The sequence below is a fragment of the Phyllostomus discolor genome, chromosome 3 (genome assembly GCF_004126475.2).
Source record: "Phyllostomus discolor isolate MPI-MPIP mPhyDis1 chromosome 3, mPhyDis1.pri.v3, whole genome shotgun sequence".
Lineage (NCBI taxonomy): Eukaryota > Metazoa > Chordata > Mammalia > Chiroptera > Phyllostomidae > Phyllostomus > Phyllostomus discolor.
This window is the reverse complement of record NC_040905.2, coordinates 103,966,461-103,992,518: the sequence shown is the minus strand read 5'-3', so window position 1 is coordinate 103,992,518 and position 26,058 is coordinate 103,966,461. Positions and strand designations below refer to the sequence as shown.

General features: G+C 41.8%; 1 protein-coding gene and 1 pseudogene across 1 annotated transcript in view; one reads left to right on the top strand and one right to left on the bottom strand.

Annotated features, from left to right (window-relative positions):
• The window catches only part of CPPED1 (calcineurin like phosphoesterase domain containing 1), a 123,521-nt gene that overhangs the window by 69,240 nt on the left and 28,223 nt on the right, over positions 1–26,058 (bottom strand). The gene's annotated exons all lie outside the window — the stretch shown is intronic.
• On the top strand, positions 685–2,515 carry LOC118499567 (annotated as a pseudogene).

Here is a 26,058-nt window from a genome sequence, read left to right as displayed (position 1 = left end):
ACCTGAATCACTGTTTGGGTTTTAAGGAGTTGCCACACTGGATAAGAAATGCTCATGTTACTCTACCACACAAATGGGGGAGCTTCATTTAATCTTGACAGCTCCCATCTAATTCTCCCTTATTGCCTTCTGTTCAACCACGGTTGTCTTTGGATTGATGGGGATAAATCAATTTGTCAGTTTTGAGTAGTTCAAATTTATTAAACTCTGAAAATCAGTTACTTGAGGGCTATCCTGGCAGATAAAAAAATGAATAGAGACTGTATATAATGGTATGAAAAATATATATGTTTATATATATATTCTGTATGTGTGTCAATACTAACTCCAAACTCTCTTGCCTTTCAGATTTACAAGCTAAAGATGGACAGCAAAATCAAGTTAAAGCAAATTCAATTAGTCTGCGCCATCATAAACTCAGTAGTGTGGGTTTATGTTAACATTTTTCTTACTATCCTATTTCTTTATCAACCACCAAAAATATTTCTTTGAAAAACTACTGAATTTCTTAACATATTATGGACTGAATGTTTATGTCCCTACCCCCAATTCCTATGTTGAAATCTTAACCACCAATCTGGTGGGGTTAAGCAGCTAGTACCGGTCTCAATCCTCGAAGTGTAGGTGCTCTGCAGTGCTGGAATCTTATGGTGTGCTGGGTTGTGTGTGTGTGTGTGCACCAACATGGCCTCAAATGACTGCACCCCAACAAGCAACCCAAAGCTAGGGGGCCTGCCCCACCCAGCCTGGTTCATGGTTATTCCCAGCAGAGCACTCAGCTCTATGGACAGCAGGGTTATGGTGGTTACAGCAAGTCAGTGGAACTTCAGGCTACAGTCAGAGCACGTATGGTTCTTATGTACAGACCCAGAACACAGGCTATGGCACTCAGTCAGCTCCCCAAGGGATATGGTTTCAACTGGTGCCTATGGCAGCGGCCAGGGTTCTCAGTCATCTTATGGGCTGCAGTCCTACCTTGGCTATGAGCAGCAGGCATCTCCTAGCAGCACCTCGGAAAGTTACAGTAGAGTTCTCAGAGCCAACTATGGGCAGCCAAATGGGGCTATGGTCAGCAGTGTGACTGTGGTGGACAGCAGCTGAGCTGTGGACAGCAGCAAAGTTCCTGTAATGTTCTATAGGGCTATAGACAGCAGAACCAGTACAACAGTAGTAGTGGAGGTCGACAGAGGGGGGTGATGGAGGTAACTGTGGCCATGACCAGCCCCCAAGAGTGGTGGTGATGGTGACAGCAGTTATGGCAATCAGGAACAGAGTGGTAGTGGTAGCAGTGGCTACAGGGGAGGCTAGCAGGACCGTGGGGGATGAAGCTGGGAGTCACAATGGTTACAACCACAGCAGCAGTGGCTATGAACCCAGAGGCTGTGAAGGCGGCTGTGGAAGTAAGTAGAGGTAGCATGGGCGGAAGTGACTGTGGTAGCTTCTATAAATTTGGTGGCTCTCAAGACCCAAGGATCACATCATGACTCTGAATAGGATGATTCAGACACTATCTTCATGAAAGGCCCTGGGCGAGAATGTTACAACTGAGTCTGTGGCTGATTACTTCAAGCAGATTGGTATTATTAAAGAAAACAGGACAGCCTGTGATTAATCCTATACAGTCAGGGGAAATGGGCACGCTGAAGGGAGAGGCAACAGTATCATTTGATGACCCACCTTCTGCTAAAGCAGCTAGTGAGTGCTTTGATAGTAAAGAATTCTCTGCAAATCCTATCAACGTCTAATTTGCTACTGAGCAAGGTAGCAGAGTGGGTGGTGAGGTAACTCATTTGCTACTGAATGATTTCAATTGGGGTAGTGGCAATGGTCATGAAGGCCAAGGACAAGAAGGACCCATGGGCCATGGAGACTATGGAGATGGTGGCAGTAGTGGCATGGTTAGGGAGGATTCCCCAGTAGAGATGCTGGCAGTGGAGGAGAGCAGTGAGCTCGGGACTAGAAGTGTCCTAATCCTACATGAGAACATGAACATCTCTTAGAGGAATGAATGCAACCAGTGCAAGACCCCTAAACCAGATGGCTTTAGGGGTCTTGCAAACCAGGAGTTGCTCATATGGAGGATAGCTATGGAGACAGTCGTTGTGGTGGCAAAGGAGGTATGATCAGTGTGGCTACCAAGGCCAAGGCAGGGACTATAGGGGCTTCCAAGGCAGCCAGAGTGGTGGGGACAGAGGTGGTTTTGGCCCAGGAAAGATGGATTCCAGGGCTGACCACAGATGGGATTGCAGGGAGGCCATCTTGGCCTGCCTCCTGAGGTTCTGGAACAGCTCTTCTATATCCAGGTGTATCCTCATTATTTCACCTTCTAATTCCTGCTCACCCACAGGTTTTTTGTGTGTCGGACTATGTAATTGTATAGCATCTCTGGTCCCCATTAAAAACTGTTGTTTAGTTTAAAAAATAAAATAAAAAGTAGCACAGGTCATTGGGGGTGATTAGATCATAGGGGTGGAGCACTCTTTCTTTTTAAATTATTTTATTATTGTTCAATTACAGTTGTCCGTATTTTTCTCTGCTCCCCACCCCTTTCCCCACCCCCTCCAAACCCACCTCCCCTCCCTTGCTTTCACCCTCCCCCTTGGTTTTGTCCTTGTGTCCTTTATAGTAGTTCCTCAAAACCCTTCTTCCACTGTCCCCTCCCCCTCCCTATGACTATGTTAGCTGTTCTTTATTTCAATGTCTCTGGTTATATTTTGCTTGCTTGTTTGTTTGTGTTGATTAGGTTCCACTTATAGGTGAGATTTTATGGTATTTGTCCCTCCGCCACCGTGCTTATTTCACTTAGCATAATATTCTCCAGTTCCATCTAAGCTGTCGCAAAGGGTAGGAGCTCCTTTATCTGCTACATAGAATTCCATTGTGTAAATGTACCATAGTTTTTTGATCCACTCATTTTCTGATGGGCACTTAGGTTGCTTCCAACACTTGCCTATTGTAAATTGTGCTGCTATGAACATTGGGGTGCATAGGTTCTTTTGGATTGGTGTTTCAGGATTCTTAGTGTATAATCCCAGCAGTGGAATTGCTGGGTCAAAAGGCAGTTCCATTTTTAGTTTTCTGAGGGGCTGGGGCCCCTCTTCAATGGGATTAGTTAGTGTCCTTATAAAACAGACCCAAGAGAACTTCTTTTTTCTCTAAGCTCCACTATGAGGGGATAAAAGAAGGCAGCTGCCTACAAACCAGGACGAGGGCTCTCACCAGGTACTGGGTATGTTGGCACCTTTATCTAGGACTTCTAGCCTTTAGAAATGTGAGAAATATGTACATTTTTTGTTTTAAGCCACCCAATCTATAGTAACTTGTTATAGCATCACAAGCACACTAATACACAGGCTAAAAATGAAGTGCTTTCAAAAATTACACCCAATTTCTGACTACCCTCAGAGCTTTCCTGCCTCTGCATAGCTTCACACGGCTCTCTCTGTGGCAGAATCTGTCGATCCTCTCTGTATTCATTTCTCCTTTTTCTGCCAGCTGCACCAGCACTTGAACTACCCGTTCCCAGCTGTTCACAAGTTCTATTGGGACTGTCATTTTAAGATGACATGCTCCTTCTTGGCCAAGGCGTGGGTATGTACATGATCTAGGACAATCAACCTTCCCTTTTCCTGGAAATTTTTTTTCAATTACTGTTGGTAATCAATATTATTTTATACTGTTTCAGGTATACAACATAATGTTTGGACAACTAATTAAATATTATTTACAAAGTGACCCTCCTGATAATTCAAGTACCCACCTAGTACCATGCACAGTTATTATAATATTATTGACTATATTCCCTATGCTGTATTTACATCACTGGTGTCTATTTTGTAACTGCCAATTTGCACTTCTCAGTCTCTTCACTTTTTTCACCCAACCCCCAACCCACTTCCCTTCTGACATCCTCAGTTTGTTCTCTGCGTCTACAAGTCTTTTCCATTTTGTTTGTTCACTTATCTTGTTCTTAGATTCTACATATAAGTGAAATCATATGGCATTTGTCCTTCTCAGTCTATTTCACTTAGCATAATACCCTCTAAGTCCATCCAGACTGTCAGAGATGTTAAGACTTTCATTCCTTTTTATGGCTGAGGAATATTTCATTGTGTATATGTATCACCACTTCTTTACCCACTCTCCTATTGATGGGCATGTGGGCTGCTTCCATATCTTAGCTATGGTAAATAATGCTGCAATGAACACAGAGGTTATCTATCTTTTTAATTAGTGTTTTGGGTCTCTTTGGATATATATTCAGAAGTGGAATTGCTGAGGCATAAGGCAGTTCCATTTTTAATTCTTTGGGAACCTCCATAATGTTTCCATAGTGGCTGCACCAATCTGCATTCCCACCAACAGTACATGAGGGGTTCCCTTTTCCCCACATTCTCACCAACACTTGCTATCTGTTGACTTACTGATGATAGGCATTATGAAAGGTATGAGGTAGTATCTCACTGTGGTTTTAATTTGCATTTCTCTGATGATGTGTGATGCTGAGTATCTTTTCAGTATGTCTGTGGCCATCTGTATGTTCCTCTTTGGAGAACTGTCTGTCCAGGTCCTTTGCCCATTTTAATTAGATTGTTTGTTTGGAAAATATTGAATTGCATGAGTTTTTATAAATTTTGGATATTAACCCTTATCAATTGTATCATTGGCAAGTATCTTCTCCCACCCATAAATTAGGTGGCTTTTTGTTTCGTTGATGGCTTCCTTTGCTGTGCAAAACTTTAGTTTGATGTAGTCCCATTTGTTTTTTTTCTTTTGTTTCCCTTGCCTGAGCAGACATATCAGAAAAAAAATACTGCTATGAGAAATGTCTGAGATTTTACTTGCCTATGTTTTCTTCTAGGGCTTTATGGTTTTGAGTCTTACATTTAGTTTTTAATTCATTTTTAATTTATTCCTGTGGAAGGTATAAGAAAATGGTCTAATTTCACTTTTTTTGCATGTATCTGTACAATCTTCTTAACATCATTTATTGAATAGACTATCTTTAACCCATTATACATTTTTGCCTCCTTTGTCAAATATTAACTGACCATAAAGGCCATGGTTTCATTTCTTTGCTGTCTACTGTTCCACTGATCTATATGTCTGTTTTTACACCCAGTACCATGCTGTTTTAACTACTACAGTATTATAGTATAGTTTGATATCAAGTAGAATGATACCTCCAACTTTGTTCTTCTTTCTTAAGATTGCTGTGGCTATTCAGGGTCTTTTGTGGTTTATGTATTTTTGGAATATTTGTTTTGTTCTGTTGAAAACTCCCATTGGTATTGTTGACAGAGATTGAAATTAATCTATAGGTAACTTTGGGTAGTATGGTCATTTAACAATGTTAATTTTTTCTACCAATGTTAATGGTATATATTTCCACTTATTTGTTTCTTCATCAGTTTCTTTCTTTAATGTCTTTATAATTTTCTGAGTACAGGTCTTTTACTCTTGGTTAAATTTATTCCTAGTTGTTGTAGTTTTGTTGGTGTTGTTGTTTATGATGGAATGGTAAATGGAATTGTTTTCTTAACTTCTTTCTAATATGTTCATTATTGGTATATAAAAAATTACAAAAGAAGTCGGAATATTTATTTTGTATCTTGCATACTTTACTGACATGATTTACTTTCTAGTAGTTATTTGGTTGAATCTATGGGGGTTCTCTATATACACTATCATGTCATCTGCAAAGAATGACAGTTTTACTTCTTTTTTTCCAACTTAGGTACCTTCATTTCTATCTACTTGTCTGATTGCTATGGCTAGAACTTCCAATACTATATTAAATAAATTGGTGAAATGGACCATCCCTATCCTGCTCTTAGGAAAATACTTTCGCTTTTCGTCTGTTGAGTATTGTTAGATGTGGGTTTTGTCATATGTGGCCTTTATTATGTTGAGGTATGTCTCATCATTGACCACTGTGCTGAGAGGGATCTGGTGCAGATCAATATCAGATGCTGCCTCTAACTGGGTCCTAGGCTACCTGTTAGGAGCTACAAAGAGATACATTATTGGGTAGCTGCCTGCTGGTGGCCCTCAGTGCACACTGAAAGGGCCCAAGCTGTGAACCAAGCCAGCTGCTCACAGTTCTGGGTCGGGGACAGTGTCAGTAAAAGACCCAAGGCATCCCACGACCCTCTACCACCTGCTGGCTGCCAATTAGGCTCAGCCATAGAAAGAACTTTGGACAGTATGTGAATTGCATGAGTCATCAGGTAGGGGCAAGTGATGTTCCCAGTTAATATAGATTCAAATTCGATTCCAGTATTGGGTCTGAGACCACTCAACAACAGTCTCAGGACACACTAAGGGCCAGCTGCCACCTGCCTGGAGCCTGAGGACCTTTTGCAATGGGGGTAGGTCTCTCAGAAAGTTATTAGGCTGCAGCTAGTGTAGCTCACCAGTCTAACGGGGCGGGGGTAGTGCTGAGCACAAGGAAGGTGTTTTCTGTCATCCATGTGAGATGATGGCCTTTGCCCTAAAACCACACAAATCAGCTTCTCTCTGTGTGTCTCTGGCACCCCAGAACCTGACTAAAATTGTAAGAGATTTTTGACTGGATCAAAAAACTATGGTATATTTCACAATGGAATACTATACGGCAGAAAGTAAGAAGGAGCTCCTACCCTTTGCAACAGCATGGATGGAACCAGAGAGCATTATGCTAAGTGAAATAAGCCAGGAAGTAAAAGACAAATACCAGATGATCTCACCTATAAGTGGAACCTAGTTAGAAAACAACACAAGCAAATAAAATATAATCAGAGACACTGAAATTAAGAACAATTTGAACAGTGACCAGAGGGGAGGGGAAGGGGATAATAGGGGGAAAAGGGGAAAGGGTTTACAGGAACAACTATAAGGGATGCATGGACAAAACCAAGGGGGGTAGAATCAGAGGAGGGAGGGGGGATAGCTGGGTTAGGGGTGAGTAAATGCAGGCAACTGTACTTGAACAACAATATAATAATTTTTAAAATATAAAGCAAAAAAGCCTGGCTAGCATAGCTCATTGGATTGAGTGCGGGCTGCGAACCAAAGCATCGCAGATTTGATTCCCAGTCAGGGCACATGCCTGGGTTGCAGGCCACGGCCCCCAGCAACCGCACATTGATGTTTCTCTGTCTCTCTTTTTCACTCCCTCCTTCTCTAAAAATAAATAAATAAAATCTTAAAAATAATAAAGCAAAAAAAATGGGGGACAAAAAGGATACTAACAACATAATGACATTAAATATAGGAGGATTAAATAAATTTTACTCTTGAAAGAAGAATTTAAGTCTTCCATTCTTCGGATCATTTAAATTCTTTTCAGAGAATATTAGTCACATTTTAGTATATTGTTTATAAATATGTAGTATATTTGCTTACAAATATTACGCAACACATTTTGTTTATAAGATTGTCACTGTATGCTATAATGATGGGAAGCTAAAGATAGTATGATGTAGTTTGTATGATGGTCTTTACAAACTCAGGTGTTTCCCTGCCATCATTACAATTTTTTGCCATACTTGTGAACAGTTTTACTATTACTTAATTAAAACACTTTTTTACTTAAATGAAAATAAAATAAAAATTGTTGAGAGATTTCTGTTTTGAAAGACTGCCATGCAGTGTCAACCCAGGCTGGTTGCTATTTACAGAACCTCTGTCTGGCTTGAGCAAGTGGGTAGAGTGGGGCTTCAGGGAGTCCCTAGGGCAGAGCTAGTATAGCTCACCAGGCTGATTTCCACATGGAGGGAGTGCTGAACACAGGGAAGATGGCACCTGTGGGCTTTTGATAGGAAGGATTCCACACAGGGACATTGGAGGCTGTCCCTCCAGCCCTCGCCCCAAAGCCACACAACTCTTCTTTTCTGTATAACTCTGGTGCTGTCCTTCTGCCAGATCCCAAGGGTAAGTGTCTGCAAGTGAGCATATGTGTGCTGTTTCCTTTAAGAGGGTACCTGAGTTTCCCTCAGCCTGCCTTCTGTCTCACACAGGCAGATGGAATTCCTGCTGATTTTCACAGCTAGGTGTTATGTGGGCTCCCTTATTCTGTACTGGTACTCCAGGCTGGGGAAGTCCAGCATAGGACTGAGACCTCTTGTCCTCAGGTGGGACCTGTGCAGCTGAGATATCCCTCTGATTCTCAACTGTTGCATGTGGGTATGGGGCTAGCCTGTTTCATGTCTCCATCCTTCCTACCCATCTCAGTGTGGCTTTTTTTGTATATCTTTTGGTTATACAGAAATATAACTACTGTTCAGCTGGTCTTCGGATGGTTACCCAGGTTAACTGTTTCTATATTTTAGTTGTAATTCTGATGTGGAACTGATTTCTTGAGTAGACTGACACAGGATGAAAAATGGCAGAAACCTGATGCACTGGACAGCAGTGCTGTGGAAAGACCTTCCACTAAGCTCTGCTTCCCAGATCCCCAGAGCTTATCGGGTCCCTCCGCTTTCCATATGCACATTTCTCAGCTTTGTCTTCAGTCCTGTGAAACCACCTCTTATCCTTTCCATTAATTCACTTTATGTTCCTCCTAAATTGGCCACTTGCTTTCTGTGCTTGCATCCAAAGACTCTTAGGCAACAAAATGAAATGCCTTCTCTCTTCTAGGCAAATTACAGTAAATACCTTCTAGTTGAAGGTACCAGTTCTATTACTGCTCCCCAACTGTACACATTTATGGTGAATGAGCACCAGGATTCATGTTCATATAGCATGAACCTAGCTCCTGGCAATGAATTATTGTTCTCTGGAGCCATCTGACTCCAACTGAGCCAATCACACGTCATCTGTGAAACTAATGTGGAAGCAGACAACGGATCATCCTCTATGTGCACCAAAACCAAGAAAGCTGATCCTCAGTGAAGCAGAGGCCACGAGGGCGAGTCACTTTCAGCTGCCTCTCCATCTGTCCCCATACCTCCCCTCCTCCCTTAGTTCTCATTACATTCCTGACCCTGGATTCTATGGAATCCTCCTGACTGCCAACTTCCCTCCACCCCAGACACTTTTTTTCCTTAAACTAGTTCAAGTCGGCTTCTCTTTCTTATAATAGAATCACCTTTTCTTCCAGATTCTCATAAATCCCCCCTTTCTCCAGAATCTCCTGAGTCTGTCTACCTCACCCTTCTATTCCAAATGCATTGGCCAATTTGAACACACATCCTGTATTCCACAAAAAGCCTGTGCTTTTTTTCTTTACCTGGATCATACTCCTTGTGGGAGCTTCCCCTCCTTGTTTTTAGTTATTCCTGTAAGTGTACCCTTTGGGAAATCTAACCCTATTTAGTCCCTGATCCAGGAAAAGAGGTAATGTAGCTATTACTCCCGTGTAGATCGTAGAGAACCAAAACAAGAATTACCCAAAATGGTCAAGAATAAGGCTCTGGGTTACTGAAAAGTTTATCATGGTCATTTCATTACAACACATGTGACCTCCCTGGGGCTCTCTAACAGTTTTCGTCTATGGCTGCCAGTACTTTTAGGCTCCAATTCTTTATCCCTTTGTGAGGCACAGCTTTGTCAGGCAGAAGAAAACAGACATATCTTGTCCTCACATTACACCTCAATAACAGAGTGCTGCACTCAGGGGCAGTGTGGCCTTTGGACCCACCCATTCAAGGTTTCAGAGTCTGTCTGATGACAAATGAAATACAGTGGTCCCTGGGTACTCGTTGTTAATTCGTCAGGAAATTTTGATGAGTGCCAAAATTGACAAGTACTGAATGATGAAGCATTTCTCTTGCGGGTGGCAGCATGACTCATACAAGTTCTAGCAAGTGCAATGAGTCCCAGCAAGCACTCAGTGCTGACACATTTTTTTTTCTCGTCAAAATGTGACAAATACAGGGTTTGATGAGTTCTGAAGCTGACGAGTACCGAGATATGACTGTAATAAATACTGATTTTAAACAAGCTTTATCTCTTTATCATTTGACAGGATGTTTTCAAGCCAAACCAAAACCAGATGAATCCCTCTAAGTTCCAGGCAACGTTGATGAGCAGCTAACTGCTTGTTGGTTTTGGATCTGCTGTGGTGCACATGTGCACCCACATACACGGGCCATGCCCCCTTCTGTGTACCCACACACACTGACAGCAGTCATATTCAGTACACTGTGGAGGGGACAATTTCTGTATCTGATCCACACAAATCTCATTAAACAAGCTGTGGGATGAGCGTGCAGGCAAGTTCATTCTTCACCTTACAAAAGGAAAAGCTGCATAGACCCTCTAATATCCTCTGCCACGTTCTATTTATAAAAATCCAATTTTCACAGGAACTCTCTACCTCCGAGGGAAAAGGCCAAGAGAAAGAATACCAGCTTTTTTTTTATCTTACAGTGGACCAACTTCAAGAAAATATTAAACTCTAGCAGGAAAAGGTGGGGTCAGGCTCACTGTAACCTTCTGCTCATGGGAAGTTGCAGGGCAGGTGGCATATGCAAGACTCAGAAGAATAGTTCTCTATCTCTAGGGCCTCAGATGGCAAAAATGGGGTCAAACAGTCTCTGGGGGGTGTCTTTTGGCACTGGAATTGCATCACTTTCATGACTACTATCACAGTGACCTCCATGGATTAATCAATGGAATTCTCTGAGGGTGACCCTCCTATAAGATATGAAAGATATATTTCAATATATATCTTTATGTATCTACTAGCTGTGATATTAGATCATTTTTGCAACAGCTATTTTTGACAAAGCTTATATCCATTTAATAAAATTAATTCACTCTGTTGCTTCATCATATGAAAACAGCTAGACATGCCCAACAAATTTGGAAGGTGTTTGGGACAGTGTGACATGAAATCAGGTTAAGTGGCATATTTGAAATTTGCTCTGGGCAGCTCTGCAAGGTGCCTCAGAGAAGTAGAAGCTGGTTCAGCCACAAAGCTCCAGGAACAGGTACAATGAATGGATGGCCACAGGGTGGGCAACTGGGAAAGCATGCTGTCCGTAGCACCTGAGGCTGTGAACACAGCTGTGGTTTTAAATAAGCCACACACCGGAAATCACGGGGCAAACACCGTGATTAGAGGGGTGAAATGGGAGAGAGCTGCCTCTCACGTGGGCAGTTCTGAGTAAACTGCTCCAGGGGAAGTAGCAGCAGAGATTTATTTATTTTACAACAGTTAGTGATTCTCTTGAGACATTCCAGGAAAGCAAACCAGCAAAATAATAAATCAGACAAAAGTAAGTGACTGAAGGGTATTTAGGGAAGTTTAAGGTACATCTTTAATCCCTGAGATCAAAATTACATACCTCGGCTATGGTGCTCCCCAAATATATTCCCAATGGGTTACTTCCTCATGTGGTAAACATTTATATTAAATGTGTGTACCAACCACTTTTCATGTCTCACTTCTAAAATTTTCAGTTACAATGCCCCGAAAAATGTTTGTCTTCACAAACTATAGTCTGGGCATAGGGAAGCCTTTGACAGCATGTAGAGAGTGACCAACCATCTCAGTTGCCTGCAACTAAGATGTTTCCCAGGATGCAAGAATTTTTGATGCTGAAACCAGGACAGTCCTCAGCAAACAAAGCTGGCTGGCCACCTGAATCCTGATTGATACAGAGCTCCAAAATATAACTACAAACGTTACCACCAATGCTAAGAGTTCCATACAAAGCACTCTGCCCACAGAGTTTGTCAGTCTAAACTGTACAGAAGGACTTAATACACTTGAAAATAAATAAAAAAATAAGTCATGAGGATGTAATACACAGCAGGGTGACTATAGTTAATAATACTGTACTGCACATTTGAAAGACCTTAAAAGTTTTCATCACAAGAAGAAAATCTGTAACTATGTGGTAACAGATGTTAACTAGACTTACTGTGCTGACCATTCCACAGCAGTATAAGTACTGAATCATTACTGCACAGCAGAAACCAATACAAAGTTATATCACACCTCAATAAAATATTGTTTGAATTCAAAAATAAAAGCCATAAAAAAAAAGAAAGCCCCACATGATTGAATACCTTCATGGGTCTCCCTTTGAGCACCTGGTACTTTCCAGGCAGAGCCTCTGACCAGGAGCATGGACACTCCCCATGGAGGTCTAGGTGGCAGGGTCATGAGTGAACAATAGTCTGCATCTACGGCAGGGTCCGTTCTTTCACGGTGATCCACCAAAGCAGCCCTAATGGGAACCTTTTAAAAGAAGATAACAACAAGTCCTAGCATGCTGTCGGATGATGCCAGATTCAAACCCTGTGTAATTAGCTACAGGAGAGGATGGTGTGTCAGAGTATTTGGCTGAAAAGACCATGTTTCCAAATAAATTCTGAAGATAGCTAAGGCTGCTGTGAAACAGAGCAAAATATATGGCAATGAAAGGCAGAAGAGGAACCAGTCATTTAGACAAATCATGTCATCAAACATCCACTTCTCTTCAGAGGGCTCGTGGCTGTTCTTGATTTTCTGTGGGAGCTTTTGGAATATTTTGAATAAGAGCTGGAAAGTCAAAGAAAGAAAGAAAAAAGCCCCTCTCTGTTCTTCACATATCTGCTTCCTACAGGAAAAGAGACATAGCACTACTATGTGGTCCAGCATGGTACCACACGATAGACAAAAACAAGGCAGCTGTTACTCTGTTACTGCCACCATCAAGGTCTGTCACAGGTCCTGCAATTTATGATCCTGTTTAACTCACCAAACATCCCAGGAGCATAGATTTTTACTCCCCCCAGCTCCCGGCTTCCACATTAAAAAGTGGGTACTCAGTGGGGTTGAGGGCCTTGCCCAGGGTCAAACAGCTCCTGAATGACAGCTTTAAACTCGGGTCTGCCTGTCTCTGAAGAGCGTTATCTGAGCACCTATGCTTTGAGCACTCACTGTTGTGTCACATACTGTGTAGGTTCTGGGATACTAATGGATAAATGGCAGAGAACATGTCTTAAAGGGGTTCACAAGCTGGGAGGGAATCTAAGGAGCAGCACCACTAAAAATTATTACAATTACTAAGTGCTTATGAGGTGCCAGATATCATGCAAAATGTTTTCCAGTCTGTATTTCAGTTAATCCTTCCACTATCTATTGATAAAGCTGTCATTTTCCATGTTTGTAGCCCCTGGGGCTCAGAGAAGTTAAGCAACTAGAACAGTCACAAGGTTAATTAGTCACATATTCTGACTCCAAAACCCAGACTCTTTAACTAGACTGTACAAAAGACAAATGCAGATGACAGCCTGAGCTCAGAAAGGAGGAGATGGACTGCTGAGTTTACAAGTAGAAGGAATCTCTAAAAACCAGTTCTTCTGGGGAAGTTTTCAAGGATATAGGAAATGGTGCTGAATCACAAAGGAAGATGTAGTGATGATGATGACAATGATGACAATGACAACAGCAACAACACAGATGGAGGGTGATGGAGAGGGAGATGGTTCAGCCACCATTGATTCAATGCTTATTTTGTGCTGGCCCTTTTACATTCATTACCTTGCCTCCTCCCACAACAAGCCTCTGAAGTAGGTGCCATTATTAGCCTCCTTATATAGAGTGGCTGAAAGTTACATGGCCATGACAGGATGGAGCTGGCACTTGAAGCCCTAGAAAAAGACAGATGCTTTGGCCTGTGCTCTTAATTACCACCTCATACTGCCCCTTTGTAACCGCGAAGTGGAAGAAACATGAGGACACACTATATCTCCCAATGGGAAGAACTGCAAAGTTATGCTGCAGGCTGGAAACACAGGGAGGGATATAGCACTATGGCCACTTTGTCATAACAACACCACAGGGATGATAAACCAGGCACATTACATGGTGAAGATGGGTCAGGTGGACAATGGAAGGGACAATGTGACAAGGGGCCACCCTGTAGGTAGAAAGCTCAAACAGGCGGCAGCTGTAAAAGTCCCGGCATGAGAGTCTAGGGCTAATAAGGCAGAAGGGAGTCAACACTACAGGAAGGGTAGACAGAACTGGGCAAGGGGTGAGGGGGAGGAAAGATAGCTTAAGACTGATTCCACAAAGTTCACATTCTTATGACTGAGGGAATAATAATAAACCATCAAATCAAAAGGAAGCTCTGAGAGAGTGAATTTGGTGTTCACAAAATGAAATGGAGGAGTGAGTGGAACCACCAGGCAGATGTACCTAGGAAGGAGAACAGGGCGAAATCTGGCCCTGGAGTGGTAATTTGGGAAGCAACTAGAAGTGATTGTGGAAGCTTCCATCAGTCAGGTTCTTTGTTGCAAACAACTGACTCTGGCAACTTTAAGAAGCAATTTATTTAAGGATATCAGGTAGCTGTGGGTCTTAAGAAAGCTGGAAAAACAGGTTTTGAGGTTAAGAGGGCAGAAGCAGCACATCAAATCACATGCAAAAATGCTTCCAGGGAGAAACACTGGCCAAGCTCAGACCACCCCCACCCTCTGCCTGCCCACTGACTCTGCTAATGGAGATGCTGGATGCCAATAATGCTGGGACTCTGCCCACTACAGCCTCTGGGAAGTGGATGTAGCTCTCAGTTCCCTCACCAGGTCAAATCTTGCCTCCTCTGTGTCAACAGCCAAAGATTCAAAATCTGTTTAAGGTGGGTCCGCATAGTCACATGCTTAAGTCCAAGCTGCAAGGGAAGCTGGAAAGAACATTGGGCATCTAGCTTCAATCACGACAGGTACTTTCTGCTTCCTTCCAAGACACATACAGAAGGTGAAAGAGAGTTCAAAGATACTGGGAGGTCGAGAAGGATAAATGTTCACTGCAAGTATCCTGTTTTGTCTTTTCTAAATAATTGATTGTTAAATTTTACATGTCTCAGAATGAACAGAGTTTAAGATGGTGATGCTAAGATTCTGGAGAAGACCGTCACATTCATCCTTAGTGGAGTCTAGAAGCTGCTATAATGATACAGTCTATTTTTCATGCTTACAATGGTCCTGGAGTGGGCTGTCAGCAGGCCCGCTCGCTGAGAAAAACAAAGCTGTCTTCTGTTCAGAAGTGCTGCGAATCTCCTACAGCCTGTGCCAAGTGTGGGGCTCTGAGGACCATTTTTAATTTACTGATAAGTGAAATTTTATAATGTGACATCTTTGAGTACTGCTGCCCTCATCTATTAAACAAAGAGAAGCAATTCCCATGCCAATATCATCCTATTAACTTAACCCGATAATGCTGATGTGGCCCAGGGCTGGCAGGCTGGCCTAGATTGCAACTAACAGCACCTGTCTCCACTTACAAACATATGGCTTCACCCTCACATAGATGCTGAGGCAGATCATTTTGTATTTTATAGGTTTTGATCCAAAAACACACCCAGGGCTTGCTATCATCAAATGCTAGTAGGGAACCTTGTCCTCCCCCTTCAGCGCCCTGTTTCCCTAGATTTTATGCAGCCATGGCCCATCAGAGGGCAGCAGATAAAAGGATTCACCCAAGCAGGTCTGTACCCTCTGAGGGTCCAGTAAAAGGAGTCCTTGTTCTGAGTTACTCAGCCAGGCTCAGCCACAGCATCCCATCACCAGTGGGTGGTGCTGGGCAAGTTGTCAGACCTGACAGTCTGCTCATCCAGAAAAGGGGATAAAAACACTGTTATTTCATTATAGTACAGCTGCCTTGGTGACTCTGCAGTACTATGAGTACTATTTTTTATAGTAACAAGCTCTGCCCAATTTCTAGTGGCCACTTAAGTTTATCTAATGATGAGGAAGGAATCAGAGAAGACTGTTTTTCAGACTGACTACTATAAATAAAAGAAGGCTAAGGATACCAGCAACTCAACTGAACTTAGTAAACTTGCTCCTTATTTGCCAAAAGTTTGGGTTTCATTTTCAGACAAAATACCTTTAATTAAAACTGTGAAAAATGAAGTAGAGTCTTACCAAAAAAAAAAAGTCACTCAGCTATTTGTGATGGCAAACTAGGGTTTGCCGGAAGGCCCGGAGATGAGCCACTCTGGAACCCTTCCCTCTGCTTTGTGCCCTGGGTCTTTAATTTCTATTGGGTTGGCCAAAAAGTCCATTGTTTTTTCTGTAAAATAAAAGACATGTCTTTCATTGTCACCAATAACTTTATTGATTTGAATATTTTGAGCATGTTGGCTATCTCCTACTATTGGCTTCTAGTGGGTAGAGGCCAGAGGTGCTGCTAAAAATTTTACAATGCGTAAGACAGCCCCACAGCAAAGAATTATTTGGCCAAAACGTCAGTAGTGCCAAGAAACTCTGCAAAGCACTTTTGACAGGTCTAATCAGTCAGAGTATCTTCTCCATATACTGCACAACTTTTTTTTTGCATTTCAGTTGTGTTTTTACCTTTCTTGAAATAACAAAACATAATACACTGAAAATGTTGCATATCTTCTTCCATCTTTGATATTAAAATGGTTACATAAAAAATCACCAATCTTGATACGTTTTTAAATGCATAGTGATAAGACAGCTGACACAATGCAATCTAACAAAACTGTTTCAAACTAAGTTAAAGACAGCTAAGCACTACTGGAGCCATTGTACAGAAAAAATTAAATGAACTTTTGGCCAACCCAATACATTCAAAACACCTTCACATTTATTTTTACTTTTTCAGGGACTAGGGAGGGTAATACAAAGTTGAGAGTAAATCTGATCTATTGGGCCCCTGGGGACATTATTTAGTAATGGAATAAAAAGATTAAAATATATTAGTTGTACATATGTTAAGATTAAGGTCTAACTTCCACTTTCCTTAAAATTACCACTGACTCAATCTATTCCCAACACTTTATCTCACAGAATAACAGCAAAAAATAAAATGGGATATTATTCAGATAGAGGAAAACGTGAAGTACTGATACATGCTAAATATGGATGAACCTTGAAAACATGATGCTCAGTGAAAGAAGCAGTTCAAAGGACCACATAGTGTACAATTCTACTTATGTGAAACATCCAGAAAAGATAACCCATAAAGACAAAAAGCAGATTAGTGGGTACAGGGGGCTGGGGATAAGGAGCAGGGCGGGGGGAACTAGGGAGTGCCTGCAAATGGGTATAAGGCTTCTTTCTGGGTTGATAAAAATGTTCTAAACTTCATGGTGGTGATTGCACAACACTATACTAAAAACCACTGACTTGTATACTTTTTATTTTTAAAGAAGATTTTATTTTATTTTTTTATTTTTAGAGAGGGGACTGGAGGGAGAGAGAGGGGGAGAGAAACAGGATGTGTGAGAGAAACATAGATCAGTCGCCTCTTGCATGTGCCCCAACTGCAGACATGGCCCGCAACCCAGACATGTGCCCTGACCAGGGATAGAACTGGCAACCCTTTGGTTTGCAGGCTGGTGCTCAATTCACTGAGCCAAATCAGCCAGGGCTGAACTGTATACTTTAAGAGGATGAATTATATAGGGTGGGGCAAAATTAGTTTTACACTTTTTTGTATGGAGAATAATACAATACTTAATAAATAATAATACAAAAATAAACACTGTTTTGGGTACTTGCAACTGTTGTAAACCTACTTTTGCCCAGCCCTGTATGATATAAGAATTATATCTCAAAAAGCTCTTATTAAAAAACAACTAGTAGAAATAATTATAGTTATTGGATAGTATTAAACGCCCGACAGTGTTCTAAGCATTTTTTTAAGTTTTATGAGGAACCTACAAAGTAGGTACCATTATTACCTGCATTTTACAGGTAAGAAAACTCAGCTACGAAAAGATGCAATAACTTCCCAAGGTGAAAAGCTAGCAAACAGGGATCCAGGACTTGAATTTAAGCCATCTGACTTTTCAGCCACGTTCTGAACAGCTCCACACATACAGAGAAGTGCAGGCGCAGCCGGGGGCCGTGCAGCACTTGTCACGACAGAACACAGGATACAACATGAATGTCCACCAGTTGGGAACAGCCCAAACACATCCCGGTATCTTGTCCACTGAAAAGCATGACAGCACCTGCGTGTGCTGCCGTGGAAAGGCAACAGGAACAACAGGAACAAATGTTGCGTCTTTCTTGCTCCCATCTGTGCTTTTTACAAAGCACTGTATATGCAAGTATACATAAGCACGACGATTTTCTGTCATCCTTTAGAAAAAACTAATAACTGGTTTTCTCTGAGAAGTAGGTCAGTGGTGGCAGGAAGTTTCCATTTCAAAGAAGCCTTCTCTAACCCAGCAGACGAGAGCAGGGCTGCACATGGCGTCTCCTCAGAGCATCCCTCACCACACTGGTGTCTCTCACTCCTGGTGCCACTCACTGGGTCCATCATTTATTCCATCTGCCTGGATTTTTGCTTCCCTCCTCTCTCTCTGACCAGCCTCCAAGCTTCCTGAAGGCAGGCACCAGGCTTGTTTCTTGCTGTGCAGTGCCAGGCACGTAAGCAGAACCTCCATAATTACCTGCTGTTATCCATCAGACAAACAAATGAATACATGAATTAAGGTCAAATTACCTGACTTCAACTGCCAACAGTCAAGGGCACAAGCAGCAATTGGTGGAACAGAGGGCACTGGCACACAGTGGCACAAGCAGCCTCGAGGGAACTTCAGAAAATGATTTATTATTTTAATTAGAGACACTTACGTTCAACTGTCCCCACCACTCCCTTAAAACACTTCCTTTCATCTAGTCCCAGAGAAGTCATGGAACCATAATCATTTCCATATCAGATCTTTTCCGTTATCCTTCCCTAATTAACTGAGGTATGTAAATTCACTGACCTGAGACTTTACACGAACACTGCTCACATAGTGATCTGGCACCACGTGGCTAACGGTCAAGCTTAATCAGGTTCTACTGGTTTTTAAATTACACACGTTATTGGACAAGATTCATTTAATTTTGTATCTAACAGCTACAGCTTACTAGCTTGGCTGCTCCCAGACATTTACAGCAACTTGGTGTTGAATCTATACTATGAGCAAACTTAGCCAGGATCCAATTAATGAAATAAACTCTTCAACATAACAAGGGGCTTTGGTAGGATAGAAAATATACTTTAATGTGTCTTGGAAAAAAAGATTAAGGAAGGTATATTATCCATGTGAAGTTTCTAAAGATGCTACCTTATATACCAATATGAAACTACTTCACAAGAACATTTATGGATTATGATAGCAATATTTCACCCAAATAATGTATTTAAAAAGAAAGGAATAATAAGTTTTTTTATACAACACAAATAATATATATTGAAAAGAAACTACTATGGCTTTCCAATAAACTATTTAGGAACGGGAGGGAACAATATAGAATCCCAAATGAGCCAGCGAGTTCCTAAATCCTGAGTATTACACAACGGGTGTCCTCAGCAGTCATGGAATTTAAATGTGCTCTGGCTCCTGGCCTCTCATTGTTTTTTCGTTTCATATTCTGATCACTTAACCAATTACTTGATAATTAAACTCCTTTGGGATCATGCTCCTTTTTAGCATTTCATTAGTTGCAGAAAATAGGCCCATCAAAGAGGTGAAATGTTCCATTTCTAGAAAATGAGTGTTCACAGAAAAAACAATGAAAGACGTAAATATTCTAATCAGCTAAGAAGAAGCTTGAAAGACACTAGTTTTGTCTACACCATACCAGTTTCCCAGAGGACCCTGCAAGCCTCCACAGAATCTACCCGCCATCCCCAGAAAAGCCCCAAGGGAGGGTGGAGGGTGGAAGTGGGCTCCAGAGCCACGCTGCTCAGAGGGCTGGTCCCCCGTCTCTGAGCAGACTGTCACAGGCTGTCTGCCCACGGCCTCTACAGTCACCGTCTGCTCCAAGGGAAAGCGTCCTTAGGTGGGAATCAAAAACAAGAGCACTGAGATTATAAATTATTTTTGTTCCTTGGCTCCTTATCCTTTTGAGTCACAGCCATCCAGGATCGGATGGAAACTATAGACCTTCTCCCCACTCCACTCCCAAAACATCTATGTAAATACACTGGATTTTTGCCCAGTTTCATGGGGCTCACTGGCCAGACAAAGCCTATTCATGAACTTGGAACACAGGTTAAGAAACCTGCCTCTAGAATTCTCCCACTGGGTATTATATTACTTAGTACCCCAGCAGGGAATCCTCATAAAAATTTCTTGTACATCTAGGACCTTCTATGAAAATCTGTGTCTCTCTTAGACATGGGTAAGATTTTATTATTTTGACAACTCTCCCCCAATGGCCCTATTAGCTTCTGCCTCCCTCCCTCTGGTCCTGACTTTCTATATGAACTTATGTTTTCTTTGGTCCTGATGGGTTGATTCTTGTATTTTTCCATTGCGTGTTTCTCTTCATTTGAAGCCTTCTCAAATGCTTCATGGAACAACAACAAAAAATAATAAAAGGGTCTCAATGTTCAGTTTTTGATCCAAAAACTGGAAACCAGAGAGAAAGAATATGGAAGGCTTTTTTTTTCTTAATCAAAAACCGATTGTTAACTTGTTCCTGTTACTCAGCCCTAGTCACATTTGTTTTCATTGAATAATCAAACAGCCCCGTTTTCCTAGCTACAATTAAGAAGCCTTAGCCTTTAATTAAAGGTAGAGTTTCTGGCATTGAGTTTGTGCTTTGGTCAACTATAATATCCACATACTGACTATGAAGAGACAGCTCCACCCAGTCCAATAAGGGCGTGTCCACACGTGCATACAGAGAAGGGCCCCTAGCCAGGGGTCACGGGGATCTGCGAACCTAGATGGGAAATAATTTCATTTTCACTAACCTCCAGCTGATATTTAGCACTGCCTTCTACTATGAAGTTGGGCAGAAAAATCATATGAGGTAATAATACTCCAGTGACTTCGTCAGCAACAGAAAGCACAAGAATTTTTCCTATCCCTTAACGGTGGTTGTAAATACCTTGCAATATTGTTTAAGCTCAGCACTTTGAAATTCTCAAAGTTATAAGCCCCACTGTTAGACTGTGTTATATAGCAGATCAACAAAGAAGCATGTGTATCACTGTATGGAATAATTTTTAAAATATTTTGATAACTATATTTCAATATAATTGGTTTCCTTTGAAATCCCATGCATTTTATTTTAAGCATTTAAAAAATTCTGAGAGGTAGTCCAGAGGAGCCACCAATCTGCCAGCGGGGTCTGAGGCACAAAGCAGGTTAGGATGCCCTGACCAGGGAAGGAGTCAACACCACCAGCAGTGAGCGCAGCCCCTCGGCCAGGACGCCACGTGGCAAGTGCTGGCTGGGTGGGAGGATGCTCGCTGCTGCCAACGGCACTGCTTCTGATCATACACCTAATCAGAAACAACTCTTCAAGTAACACTCCAAGCTCCCTAATTAGAAATATTAGGTAAATTAGCTCAAACCACTTTCAATCAGCCTCAGCAGAAGGGAGGTGGTGTCGCTGATTGCCCGGCTGCTTTAACAGTGCTTTTAACGGACGTGAAGGAGCCAGGGAGCCACAGGGCTGGCTGATTGCTCCGGGTGACACCGCTCGCCATTTTTTCACACAACCTGTGGGAAGAGGTGGACAGCCCATGCCCATTCCTGAGCCTGGTGGTATTACAACCCAGGCGCATTATTTCTGGCACTCACGTAACTCCCGTTTATGTTTCTGTATATTAAATTGTACAGCAAGTGGTCTTTAATCTTGGCATTTCTTAGTGCCTAAAATAAGCACTTAAAATAAAAACTCAAGACTAATCATATGGCTGAGGATATGAACCTGAGTTAATTAAGCTTCTTTTAAAAACAGCAACAACAAATCCTACTGTAATAGGGACTAAAGGGTTCCTGATCAGTGGAAACTTTCTGAGTACCTAGAGTGTGGTAGGCAGTACAGGCACTTGTCACTTGTATGGCAGCGACTGAGACATTGGTTGCAGAAAAAAGATAATATGGAAACACAGTGCCAGTAAGTCCTGAGAGATGTCCTCCAGGGAAGTACCTAGCAAACTGGCTAGTGTTCACTCCATGCAAGTACTGGAGCAGATCTCAGACCTAGCCAATCCGTGTGACTTCAAGCCCAAAGAAAACCTGATCAGAGTGCACAGAAGAACGGCTGATAGCGCATGGCTTCGATGGGCCCACACAGGGAGGTTATCATGCCTGGATCTGGCTAGGAGAGAGGATAACCAACTATGAGATTTCAACCCATGGAATGCAATGCCGTTACCAAAAGCCTGACATAAGCCTCTATGTATCAACATAACAGGATTTTTCCAGACCAATGGAAGGGGATAAAGTAAGTCACAGACAATACAATGTGTAGAGAATGACGGCAGTGACGTGAGACAAGCTGCTTACACACATACACACTTTTACCAATGGTGAGCCTAAGGGAAGGACCTGGGGACAGGAGAGTGGGGAGAGTTACAGTTTATTCTAGATACAGATTGTAAATCTTTACAAAGAGAATGTATTAGCATATTACTTGTATAATTTAAAAATCTAATAAAATAATTAAACAGATCTGTATCTACCTAAGTTTAAATCCACCAAAGATTAGAATGAAAAGAATTGCATTGTTTCCATGTGTCCATATTTCTTATTTCTAGGTCAAGCACAGATTTTTGTCTGTTTTATTCACTGATGTGGCACAAACATCTAGAACAGTGTCTGGCACAAAGTAAGTACTCAGTAAAGATTCGTTAAATTATTTAACTATTCCTTTAATCCAAAAATTTGTACTGAGTGCCTACCATGTGCTAGCTCCTTGTTAAGGATCATGGGAAACATATAATGACTTATTTAACCGGCATTTACCAAACACCTTTCATGTGCCCAACAGTGTCGGGTACTAAATGAAAATACACACTGATACAGATGCACACATCCACTGCCCTTTAGAATTTAGAATTAAGCTTGGGGGAAAGTGAACTTGTAGAGGGTTGGAGGAATGAGATAAGGCCTTTTTCTGGCCAGAGCTTTAATCCTGGCTTTGGTTTTCAAAATTATGACTCTGAGGCTTTGCTTATCTTTGTCTTATACCAGAATTATGGTCATGCATTTGTGCTTGCCTGGCTGGGGGAAAATGAGTACCAACTTTCCTGGACTGTATGAACAATGAAAGGATAAATGGCTTATTCTTTGCCTAAAGCCCAGGGCACCAAAGCATTCCATCTTCCCTCAATGGCTTTATTCCCCAATCATATCCATTCATCACAGAATTAGAAATCTCCAAGTGAGGAAGCAGTCTTGATGGTCATTTGGCCATGGCTACTCTCATCTGGACCTTGGCTCGGCCATTCACATCTAATTTGAGGTAAAGGGCTACCAAACTAGATGAAATAGAACTTGAGTCTTTTCAGAAAGCTACAATTCCATTTAGCAGTAATTCTACTTTACATTCCTGTAGCATCTTCCGTGCCTAACCACTATGTTGATTCCTTCACTCTCCAGCTTTTGGCACCATACCTGCAGAAGCCCAGTCCTTCTCTACCTTGGAGTAAAGACTTCCCACCTAAGTGGATTATTCTGCACTTACCTACAACAATCACCTCTCTGCATATACCCTCTCTTTCAATTATTCAGCATTGTTTCTGAACTCAATTCCATTTTCACATTCAGTCACTTTGGTCCTAACAGAAATGGTCCCAAAAATTTAAATATAACACGACTTGGGTCATTTTAACTTTGGAACTAAAATGTGATTACTGTGTAGTGGGTGAACAGAAGTTAACTTGGGCAACAACATTAAATCGATGATGCCTCTGCTTCTAGTGATGAAAGGTTTCTTCATTGATAAATCCAAAATTATCAATATTGAAGATTTATATCTTCTTATCCAAGACCCTCTCTGGGCCAGATAGCCCCTGAAATTTGGAGCTTTTTAAACTTTATAATACCACTACTGTGTGTAGGGCAAATATTAAATAACACCTCAAGCTGGTCTTACGTAATATTTTTTACCAAAATATATGAACATATGAATATTCTCACAAAATAGGATAGAGAATATAAATAGCCTATGTCGGTTCAGGTCAATTGTACTGCCAACTGAATTAGCTTCAAAATTAAGAAAAACCTCTTAATTTTCAGAGCTTTCTGAATTTTGGAATGTCAGATAAGAGACTGTGCACGTATATGTGATTCAAATAGAAGAATCAGGTCTAGCTGACCATTCTGCATAAAGGCCCTTTTAAAGCAAACATATGTGGTTGTCTTCCTGAATATTTTGGTCAGGTTCTGTTTTGGAAGCCCTGAATTGAAGAGGTCACCCTGATTTAGTTATTCAGACTATTGTTTACAAAGCAAAACAAAATTTACAAACTTAAAGCATTTCCCTTTGAAAGCTGAGCATGATAAGACTAAAGTAATGGCAGTTTTCTTGCTAAACAGCATTATCTTTAACAGTTGAAGGGACTTTTCACAAACCACTTGCATATACATAAAAAGTGTCCATAGCCCTGGCTGGTGTAGCTCAGTAGATTGAGCACTGGCCTGCAAACCAAGGGGTTGCTGGTTCAATTCCCAGTCAAGCACATGCCTGGATTGCAGGCCAGGTTCCCCAGTAGGGAGCACTCGAGAGGCAACCACACATTGATGTTTCTCTACCTCTCTTTTTCCCTCCCTTCCTCTTCTCTAAAAATAAATACATAAAATTTTTAAAAATTGTACATAATACATTTGTTGGTAGCAAAATAGCACCAGGTGTTACACTGTTGGGCTCAGACTGGACCTCAGTTCAGCAACCTTGGTACTTGAACTCTGGTTATGAAAGAATTCAGAGTCAAGACTCAAACTGTAAGAGAAAGTTTATTTAGAAAGTCACTGAGGTAGAAGAAATAAGCCACAGAAGAAACAGGCTCAGGAAACAAGTTATAGAGGCCAAAGAAAGGGCCCTTGGAGCTTAGGAGAAAGAGGCAAGGAAAGCATGCCTGGGGAGAAGAGGGTGAGGAAAGGTGTGGGCATGCTCCATAGAGAGCTGTGCTGGGTTCTCATCTTGAGGGTGTTTATCTGTAGGTCTCAGGGGAGGACTGCAGTAGAATATTCATCAGCTTTCCAGGTATGTCCTTTCAGGGTCATGGTCTCCACTGATTGGTCAGTGCCCAGACAAGGGCATTAAGTCAATGCAGCTGGTCCTAATGTCAGCCATGGAATCACTTGCCTGGTTTTGCTGCTTTTCTGGGCCTGAAACTGAAACACAACTGAGACCTAGATGTACCTGATGTGGATTCTAACCTCATTGTCCTGGGCCCTAATGCTTAAGGGCTAGTCTCTGGCCACCTTGTTCATTTTCCTCTGAGGAAGTCTAACCCACATTACTAGCAACATGGCAGGGAAGGGGCCAAACAGCATGCCCAACAATATGAAAGGTCAGGGAGTCTAAACCACATGACCAGCAATATGTTAGGGGAGGAAAGGTTACCCTGAGGGTGAGGTCCTTGTTTTCCCAGCTTTGCCTGTTGCTAGGTACCCAGGACTTTCCATTCTGGTGACCTTCTACACCTGGCCCATGGTCCTTGCTTTGCTCATGTCTATCTGCCTACCACACATTGAAAAGCAAAAAACATGCAAGGTCCTATGCATTTTAGTCTAGTAAGTGCTTCTCAAACTTGATTGTCCAAAAGATTGACCTGGGGATCTTGTTACAATGCTGACTCTGTCTCAGTGGGTCTGGATGGGGCAGAGATTCCACACTTCACACAAGCTCCTGGCTGCACTGTGGAGATCACCCTTCTTGTTAGAAGGTTGCAGTGATGAGTGCATGAAGTTTAGAAGTACATGGACTTGAGTTAGATCCTGACTCTATCACTTACAAGCTGAATGACCCTGGGATAAGTACTTAATTGCTCTGAGCCAGTTTCCACCATCAATAGAAGTGGAAATAACAAGGACAACTCTTTTTCACGACCATAAAGAGTAGGTGAGGTAACAACAGAGTTCCTGGAGGATAAGAGACCTGAATTCCATCCCCTATGACATCTGTGGGAGGCTAAATAATGACTCCCAAAGATGTCCACATCCCAGTCCCCAGAATCTGTGAATACATTACCTTACATGGCAAAAGGGGAATTTGCTGAGATGGTAAATTAAGGTACTTGAGATGGAGAGATTATCCTGGGTTATCTGAATGGGCCAATGTAATCACAGGGGTTTTTGTAAAAGTGAATCAGGAGGGTAGGAATAATAGAACATGAAAGAATCAAAGGTCAAAGAA